This window comes from Condylura cristata, unplaced genomic scaffold, assembly GCF_000260355.1.
Source record: "Condylura cristata isolate star-nosed mole 26May11 unplaced genomic scaffold, ConCri1.0 scaffold00003, whole genome shotgun sequence".
Classification (NCBI taxonomy): domain Eukaryota; kingdom Metazoa; phylum Chordata; class Mammalia; order Eulipotyphla; family Talpidae; genus Condylura; species Condylura cristata.
Window position 1 is genome coordinate 71,353,072 of NW_004567104.1, and position 10,248 is coordinate 71,363,319.

The 10,248-nt window shown below is 47.7% G+C and overlaps 1 protein-coding gene across 2 annotated transcripts in view; it reads right to left on the minus strand.

Annotated features, from left to right (window-relative positions):
• TIAM1 (T-cell lymphoma invasion and metastasis 1) overlaps nt 1-10,248 on the minus strand; it is a 128,224-nt gene that overhangs the window by 38,955 nt on the left and 79,021 nt on the right. The gene's annotated exons all lie outside the window — the stretch shown is intronic.

Genomic DNA, 10,248 nt, shown 5'->3' on the forward strand with positions numbered 1-10,248 from the left:
ATAAATAAATAAATAAATAAAAGCTGGAGAAAGAAAACCAGATCATCCACAGACATTTACTCGCTCTCAGATAGAAATCTTCAAAACTGCAACTACACATCCAGAACTGTATTTATAATCTAAGTATGATTCAAAAGAGAAATAAAATAAAATAAATGAAGGCTATGAAAGTTTATTACAAATAGGATCTCACCAAAAAAAAAAATCTGTAAAGGCTACATTTCAGGCAAGTCATAGGTAAGCACACACACAGAGACAAGGACATACACACCAGTAAATGCACACACACAATCTGGTATAGCGTAGGAAACACCACTCCTCACACTGAAAAGAAATGGCATGTGTGGTTAACACGAATGCAAAGTGCATCTCAAACAATGAAGCGCGTGATTATACTGAAAACATTCCATGAACGTTCTGCACTTCAAAAGGGAAGTAAAAGGACTAACTTTGCTGCCCGATATGTTTACAATCATGTTAAAATTGGAAGGGTAAATGCTAATGGAATAGAAACCAATGATATAAGTGGAAAGGAGAAAATGAAATCTGGAATTCAGTCCCAAAGAGGGCAGGAAAGAAGAGGGAAAGCAAGCAATCAAGACAGCATAAGACGATGACAGAAACACATTTATTGACACGATCACGTCAATAAATGTAAAGCAGACTAAACTTAGCTTTATGTTTAGACAAAAGCCAAACAGTGTAAGACAATCCCCACCCCTCTGTGCTTTACGCAAGCAACATACCTAACCATAAAGACAGAAGACTACAAGTGAAGGAAAAAACACATCAGGCAGACATAAAGAAAGCTCTACAAATAGCAGACAAAACAGATTTATTTAGGATATAAAAGATGTGAACATCAGGCATTATTAATCTTGTCCCATCAATGTATTTCAAACTCTGTTCACAAGTATTTGTGAATGTGTATTTTTCTCAAGAATTAGCAAATTATGCAAACAGGTCACATATTGGCCTAGGAAATAAGACTCAACAAATGCCAGACAATGTGTATTGGTACAGTTCACACGAGCAGCATTTTGGGTGCGGGGGTTGGGGACTAAGTGTGTTATGAAAGAGCAAAAGTAACAGAAAAGACAGTTTCAGACAAGAAAACAAGATAGAGGGACTTTCCCCACTGCTTATCAAAATGTATTATAAAGTTGCAGTAATATAAAGCAGGGCAAAGTTAGCAAAGCGACAGAGTGACAGGCTAACAGAACAGAGAGTCCAGAAACAGCTCCTTCCGTATATAGAAGCGTGATACACAGCAGATGTGCCACTGTGGCACAGGAAAAGGCATGGCATATTTGATAAAGGGACAAAGACAGTAGATTGCCCTCCTGGAAAAATACAAAGCTGGGCCTTAACTCATATCATTCACAAAAATCAGTGAGAGGGAGGTATAAACCAGAAGGTAAACAGCCCATACTATAACTCTGTTAGATGAAAGTAGAGAAGGTTCTGTTTGCTACCTAACAACAGAGGGTTCCTTTTATATCTTATTCCAAAATATAAAAATGTATGACCCATAGAAGATACCAAATCAGATTTTACCAAAATAAAAACTTTTCTTTGTCAAAAAGCACCAAACAGCAATCAGACATGTTATAACTTGAGAAAAGTTAGCTTCTACACACAACTGGCAAAATATTTATATGGAGAATTTAAAGAATTCCTGCCAGTGGTTCATTGTAGATATATCTGACTCCAAAGCATACTTTTGTTTTTGCACCTGTAGGCCATGTCCTTGGCCATAGGGGAAGGAAAATACTAATAATTAGAAGAGAAAGGGTACTGAAGCCAGGAAGGCAATTAGCAAAGATGATGGGGACAGATCCTCCCAACCCCTTAAGCAGGGGGTCTTTGTGTCTATTTTCCTACCTGTGAATTCAGGCTGGTTTTTGTGACTTTACTTGGTGATATGTGAATTTCAAGCCAACGTCCCAAGTGGCCTTGCAATTTGTGCCTCATCCCTGAGAACCTTGAGTCTGTATACAGCTGACCTCTTGAGGATGACAGACATCAAGGTGGGAGGGTCCAGCCAATCACCAAACATGTGCATGAGGCCACTGTAAACCAGTCCCAGTCCAGCCACCAGCTGGCACAGCCTCCTGGCAAGGGCGGCAGAACAACCACCTGGCTGAGCCCAGACCAACTGCTGCACAGTCAATCAGTGAAATGACTGTTTCAGGATGGTTTGCTGCAGCAGTAGATAACAATAAGTGTTGATGGGGAATTTAGCACAGTACCCCCTCTCATCTGAGAGGGGAGGGGAGCATGTTCCAAGACCCCTAGAGGACATTTGAAACTCTAGGCACCCCAGACCCTACATAAACTATGATTTTCCCTATGTGTGTACACCAATAATGAAGTTTAATTTATAAGTTAGGTGCAGAAAGAGATAAGCAACAATAACTGATACGATAATGGAATCACCATAACAATATACTGTACGAAAGTTGTGTGAAAATGATTAATGAACAAAATATTTCCAGACCACAGTTGGCCTTGAGGAATTGAAACCATGGCAAGTGAAGCTATGTGTAGGGAACTGCTATTATCAAAGAAAGTTAGAAAGGCAGGCGTTGAAGGTGGTGAACCCCAAAAAAGCTGAAGACAGACACCAGCATGCCAGAAGCAGGGACCGATAGGAGAAATCACCTTCTGGCCCCTGAAATTCGAGGCTTCCCTGAATTTCCCTGACACTCCAGCCTGCTGGGCTTACCCAGCACTGCTGGGGGGTTGGCAAGAGTTTGCAACTTCCTGTTCCAGATTCCCCATCGCTGCAAAGACTTTCCTCTAGCAACAGATACAAAAGGAGCCCCCTTCTTTCCCAGAGTGGGTGCCCATTTTCTTCCCAGCTCCATAGAGGGCTCAAGAGTATCAACGACAGGGCTAAGAGGTGAGTGGAGGAGTGAAGTGATGGAAATGCCGGCTCCCTTTACCACATCGCCAGCGCTTGGCACACCACATAGCAGCGAAAGTGCCCACCCAGAGAGGAAGCAGGGCCCAATCTACAGAGACAGGATGTGGGGGCAGCCCAGAGCGGGGCTGAGGCCCCAGGGGACAGGAGCTACAGGCAGGCTCTCAAAAGCTTCTGAGTAGTCACGTGGACACTGGGAACTGATGTGAGCCTTCTTTGCTTTTTACAATGATTCTCACATCACAGTAAGGTCCCAGGCACCACCAGCAGGAGGGACAATGACGAGATTGGGAATAACGCCCACCCACGAGTGTCAACTCACGTCTGGATTTCTCTTTGGTTTGGGGTTAGGTACCTGTGCTCTAGCTCTGTCCAAGTGCACATGGAACCAAAATTCACAGGGAAAAGAAAAAAAAAAAAAAAACACGTGGCACAGGAGACAGTCACAGTGATGGTAAATGAATAGATTGTCAAAACAGGCTCCAAGAAGAACCAATGTTTACACTGGTATTTCTTTTAAAGATGGATTTATTTATGCATGCAGAACTGGGGTACAGGCCAGAGGGGCAGAGGTGGAGAGAGGCTTCACCAGAGACAGAGTGGGGAGCAGAACAGGCAGATCGACAAAGGACACTGCTGAGGGGAGCAGTGGGCAGTCGGGAGAGGGCTGCGGTGCCATGTGGGTCACCTCCAGGGCGGGGTTCGAACTCGTGCTGAAGTGGCTCGGGCAGCTTGCAGTGCTGCGCCCTGACCCGTTGCGCCACCAAGGAGGACCCATAACACTGGTATTTTAAGACGCTTGTTAACACTGGAGTTTAGTCTCTCCAAGCCAACACCAGAGGCAAGAAAAGGTCACAAACTGCCAGTAAAGAAATTTTGCTGGAATTCAAGTATCAGGAGATGAATTCCTTTTGTGTTTCAGTTGTGCCACTGTCAGCCAAACATCAGGACTTTTAGGAACACTCATCATATGTAAAGTCTGAATAAATACCCACCCCCACCAACAGACCTAAAAAGCAAAACTCTAGGAAAAAAGGGGTGATCTCCAGAGCTAAGCACACCATGGAGGAAAAACTAAAGGAACTTTAGCTTGTTAGACAAATACTTTCTTTCCAGCCAAATTTCACAAGATCTCTAAGAGAGCAAATTTTAAATCCATAAAAATGTAGCTATCGACCTCACTGGTCCTGACAGCTCGCTATGGAAAGCTTTAAAAATAGAAGACATAATATATGTTCTTGAAAAATACGGGCATAATGCAATAATGTCTCTGAAATGAGACACTGTTTCCCCACACACAGAAGTTGACAGGTGTCAGTCATCAAACCTGGCTGGAAACTGAGGCAAGATTTAGCTGTCCACAGCAGCGGGCCTGTGTCACTCACACAAACGCACAGGCTCTGGGCGCCGGGTTCTGGGGGACTTGAGGCCTCGCACAGAACCATGTTTGCTTGGGGGATCAATCTGTGCACTTCCTCTTTGCTGCCTGGCTGTCTTCTGCTTTCAGACTCCAGGCAATGTGCAGGGACTGTCAGCCTGACACAGACCCTGGGTTGCCGGGGCACCGGAGGGGGCAGCTGAGCCCTCAGAATCTGCAGTTGCCGCATCCGGCCACGGCCAAGGCGCCTGTGATGGGCCCTTCCATTACCACAGAGGCGGCTCATCTGCTTCCTGCAAGCAGGAGATTTGTGCTCACAGCAGACTGTTTACTTAGCATCAAGCATGAGGGAGAGAGGGGCAGACGCCCCCACCCAGCGCTGACCCTCGTGTCCTGACCACAGGTGGCAAACCCAGCTGGCGGAGCCCTGGCACCATCCACTGACAGGGCAGGCGAGTCGGCGAGCTGAGAGAGGGCACCGCTCCCCGCAACCACTCCAGCCTGTAGGACTCAGTTCGCAGTCACACACAACCACACCCCTGGAGCCAAAGCCCGCACGAAGGACCTTCCTTCTAATGAGCCAGGAAACCGGCCTGGTTGAGTTCTGTTCTGGGTTATGTTTATGGAGGTGATGTTGGTTAACCACACTATATGTGTACAAGGGGACAGGCTGACACCTTTTGAAATGCATGTCACCACCACAGCCACCACAAAAGGCCCAGGAAGCCCCCACCAAGGTCCAGTGGTGACCCCATTCCCCTCCCCGCCAGCTCCAGGATGCAGTCGGACTTCAGGGGTGTTCTGGTGGGTCTGACAAGAAGGCGGAAGCCTTGGAGGGGTATACCACCAGTGCTACAAAACTGTGACTTTCATAACTGGAATCTGGGCTTCTGCACAGTTTGCCTGAAGTATCTTTGCATAATGTCTTTGTTTCAGGGTGAATTCCAGTGCAGGAGGCCATAGCAGAACACGTTTACTCAACAACATTCAGAATAAGCAGCACACAGTTCGCTTTTCTTCTTTTGTTGGAATTCTGTCTTATTCGATAATTTCATTCTGATCGGAATCTTATTCAATAACTGAATCTTATTCATCTTGCTCAATAATTTCTTTCTTGGAGCGAGGTCCCAGGGGACACCCGGCAAGGTCTGCAGGTGTTTCTGATCATCTTAACTTGGGGGAGGAGGTGACTAGTGGCTCAGGCTGGCTTGCGGGGACACTGCCGAATGAGGGAACACAGAGCAGCCCCCCCCCCCCCGCCCCCAACCAGGAATCCTCCAGCCCCAAATGTTACCTAGTGTACGTGCCAGACACAGTCAGGCTTCAAAATAACTCACACAGGAACATAGAGTCTTTCTGGGGACCTCACACAAGCACCACTGTGCGGCTTCCTACTCCCACTTCCCCTCAGTCCAGGGTCCTTTCTATGAAAACAGTCACTGAAGGAACTCTTTTTCGGGTCTGGACAACCTTGCCCCATTTTCTTACCAATATGGACAAAATAAACGCTGCAAGGGGAAGTAAGGTGAAGGAACTCCAGGAATCTTTCATCAATGACCCAAGGATGGTAAATGATGGACATGGATGAGGCATGGACGAGGCAGTCTCCGGGAGAACCTGAGGGAGCGGGCCTGCTCCCCAACTTCCTCCTTACACTGAGGTACCGGAAGCCGGGGGAACAACAGAACAGGCGCTCCTCGCCACAATCTCAACAGAGCAGACCACAAAATGTTATTGACAAATACCACTGGAAACAGTTTGCATGTGGCCAGAACATTTCAGTCATCTTACCATTGCACCAACACAAGGTCATCATGAAGGGCTGGGGAGGCCTGGCGCACCAGCCCCCTCATCCTGGATGCATGTGGGCCACCACCCCAGGAGTTTTAAGGAGCACCAAAAGTGCTGCCCCAAACCCAGCCTTGACCAAGCGAGTATGACCCCTAAAAAGGGATTTGGGGGCCTCAGCATTCAAAACGACAGAACCCATTTCTTTCCAGCTGGGAAAGGAACTAGTCTACGTAAGGTTTAACAGTCAAGTCACCTGTTGTGGATTGAGGTGACCCAATCAGAGCAGCCTCTGGTTAGAAGCCAGAGACCCTGTAGGTCCCCAGAAGAGACTGTTTCTCGACATTAACATTTATTGAGGACCCTCTCTGGAGGCGCAGTGGGTTAAGGCGCAGCACTGCAAGCTGGCTGTAGCCACTTCAGTGAGAGTTTGACTCCGGAGGTGACCCACATGGCGCGGCAGACCTCTCCTTACCAGCCTGCTGCTCCCCTCAGCAGTGTACTTCATCGATCTGCCTGTCCTACTCCCCACTCTGTCTCTAGTGAATCCTCTCACCGTCCCTGCAGTGGGTTAAGGCGCAGCACTGCAAGCTGGCTGTAGCCACTTCAGTGAGAGTTTGACCAGGGAGGTGACCCACATGGCGCGGCAGACCTCTCCTTACCAGCCTGCTGCTCCCCTCAGCAGTGTACTTCATCGATCTGCCTGTCCTACTCCCCACTCAGCCTCTGGTGAAGCCTCTCACTGCCCCTGCACCTCTGACTTGTGCCCTAGGTCTGTATGCACAAATAAACCTTACAAAAAAAATAAATAAATAAAAGATTGGCCCTCCCTGGTGGCGCAGCAGGCTAAAGTACAGCACTAAGAAGCTAAAGCCACTTCAGCATAAGTTTCATCCCCGCCCCAGAGGTGACCCACATGGCGTGACAGACCTCTCCTGACCCGCCAGCTGCTCCCCTCAGCAGAGTACTTCAGCCAGTTCTGCTTCCCACTCAGTCTCTGCTGAATCCTCTCACCACCTCTGGCCTGTGCCCCAACTCCGTATGCATACATAAATCTTAAAAAAACAAAAGATTTATTGAGCACGTGCCGGACCTATTCTAAACTTCCATTTACAACTCGGGTAGCCTGGTAGGAATGCGGGATTACCCTCATGTTGTGCCTGACGACACGCAGACACATAAGAGACTGAATGTTGTCTAGTCAAAGTCATGAGCCCGGTGAACAAATTTAGGACTTGGCCCAAGGAACCTGGAACCAGAACCTGATTCCAGTAGCTGCTCGTAGCTACTAGGCTTCTGCATGGAGGAAACACACCTTGACGGGTGAATACAGTTCAGAAATCAGCCAGTTCAGAAAGCTACTCATACATTTCAACTAGCGTTGTCAGAGCTCAGCTGGCTTGCACCCCGGGGTGGTGGATGGGGTGAGCATGAGAGCCAGCCTCCCACTGATGGGTGCCAGCCAGGGTGCACTCAGACCCCAGAGCCCCAGATCCAAGACGAGACCCTCCACAGAGTCTGCCACACGCCCCGAGGCCCACCTTCAGATGGCCCGGCACCCACCGCCAACCTGCTGCACAGGAGGTTTCTTATTTTTAGCTACTGCTAAATAGAGACGTGGTCCAGCCTGCCCATTGTCCAAATTTTCTCAATTGTTTACTTTTCTATTTTATCTGCAGCTGTCTGTGGATACTGCTTTATCTCTGTTTCTTTATGGAACACCCTTTCAGGTTATTTTATCCTGTTTACTTGCTTCCCTTTTATCTTTCACTGTTAAACGGGGACTAGGAAGTGGCAGCAACCGAAGGCAGACAGGCTGAGCCCAGGCGGGAGGGAGGGCTGTTTTCCTCCGGTCAATCCGGTCTGCACTGCCCTGGGGGCTCCGCTGGATCATCCGGCATGACCAAGGAAGGCATTTTGATCATTGCAAAATATTTAAAGATAACACAATATAGAAGAACTACACCAAAATGTAAGTGTGAGGACCACAGCAAGGCCCCCTCATCGCGAGACAGTGCAGTGCCTCGAGCTCAAAGACTGGCACCCTGGAAACACTTAGCGAGCGCCAGTTCAAGTGATGCTCATTTCTTTGGGGGGAGGAGGAGGGCAGAGGAATGAGTCAGTCTTCTAAGGAGGATTCCAAATGCAAGACTTAACGTGTTTAAAGCAACAGTACACGCGTGGCCTTCAAAGATGGCTGGGCTGAAGAAGGCAGAGGCAAAGGTCAGTTCTTACGTTTAAAGCTGCACCCTTAAAGGAAGCAGCAGCTGCTGCGTAGGCAGAAGGCAAGTTTTCTAAAGCAGGTACCTAGATACAATTCTATTTTTTCACTAATTTTAATAAAATGTTTCTTTAGTTTGCAGAATGTATACATAGACACAACACATCAAAATCTTTACTAGTGACTACTAACTATAAAAAGAACAAGTTGGGAGGAATGTCAGCCATACTCTACAATGAAGCCAGCAAACTTTATCTGTAGAGCGCCAGACAGTCAATATTTTTGCTCTGCAACCTAAGTCCTCACAATGATTTGACCCTGCTGTCTCAATGGGAACATGGCCAGAGACCAGAGGCCAAAGGTAACAGCTGGGGTGGGACTTCATTTGCAGAAACAAGCCAGGAGTTGGACTTCCCCAGTGGGTCTGCCTATGCCAGTCCCACCCTGTTTTATCACTAAAACAAAGGGCTCAGAAAAAAGGAATCCAGATAAAGTCGAACATACATTGTTGTCTGGAGTATGCGCATCAGACCTTAGAAAACCCTTTCAATAACCAAATCTAAGCCAACAGACCTCATTCAAAGTCGAGGTACAGAAACAACTGTGCTTCATGGGATCTAGCCTGCCACCTTGTGGTGACATATGAGAACAACAGTCTTTGTGGCCCACACTTCCTTTTTCTTTTTTTAAAGATTGATTTACTTATGCAAACAGAACTGGGTATGTAACAGGTACAGGTTTCAGGGACTCTGCCCCCACTCCAGATACTAGAACTATAAATCCCATCAATGCTAAGGAGAAGCACGCTGGGACATGAGGGCAGAGCTGAGCAGCCAGGTTAGGATAAAACGGGACATGTGGGCTCTGGGGGTCTCTAGGCCTGGTGGTTTGTGGCTGGTCATGTGGCTCTCGGTCAGTTTTCAGTTTACTATTGGAGTCCAAGTCAGCAGAACTAGTAGGACATTCTACTTAACTTGTATTTTTCTCTCTTTCCCTGGGTTGTTATCTTTACCTCTCTCCTTGTAAATAAATCCATTATTGTGTGTGTCCACAGTATGATTGAATCTTAAGCATGCGGGTGAGCACCCACAGACAGGCACCCCAGTTCACACTGGGGTACCCTGTAACAGGTACAGGCCAGAAGTGCAGGGGCGGTGATTGAGACAGAGCAGGGAGTAGAACAGGCATCAGATCGACCAAGAACACCGCTGAGGGGGACAGCGAGCGAGACAGGAGAGGTCTGCAGTGCCATGTGGGTCACCTCCGGGGCCGGGGATGGAACTCACACTGAAGTGGCTGTGGCTGGCTTGCAGTGCTGAGCTTTAACCTGCTGTGCCACCAGGGAGGGCCTTTTGCGGTCCCCACTTTCTACAATCAAGATGGCTCATTTGAGTCCGCTTTTAAAAATGTGATTGGGGTTGAGTACTGCAATGATGTAATGAGCCAGAGGAATGAGGGTACCGCAATGATGTACCCTTGGCTTAATCGATTCTCTGAAGCCTCAACCTGTCCAGTTTTCCCCGGGAGCCACCATAGGTAAAAACTGAACAGTCACCTGGTATCTTCTTGCTTACCAAGCCAAGCCTCAGAGGGAATCTGAAAAACAGTGGTGAGGCAAGAATACACTAAGCACCTACACTGGGGCTTCTGAAACGGAAGACTTTTTTTTTAATCGAACTAAAAAGTAAAACCCCAACTTACTGAATCAACCACAAATCGAAACCCAGCTTCAAAGAGAAGCAAAGAGAAGCACAGGCTTTTCACGGTTTGCTCATTCTCGGACTATCTCCCTGGAAAAAATGGGGGGCCCAGGAGCCAAGCAGACGATGATATAAGCCCTGTCGCAGGAAACAAGAGACCAGCGGAGGACTGTGGCAAGATAAGGCTGCAGGGTGCTGGGTCCCAGCAGAGGGTGCTAGTTCTGTGGAGCCCCAG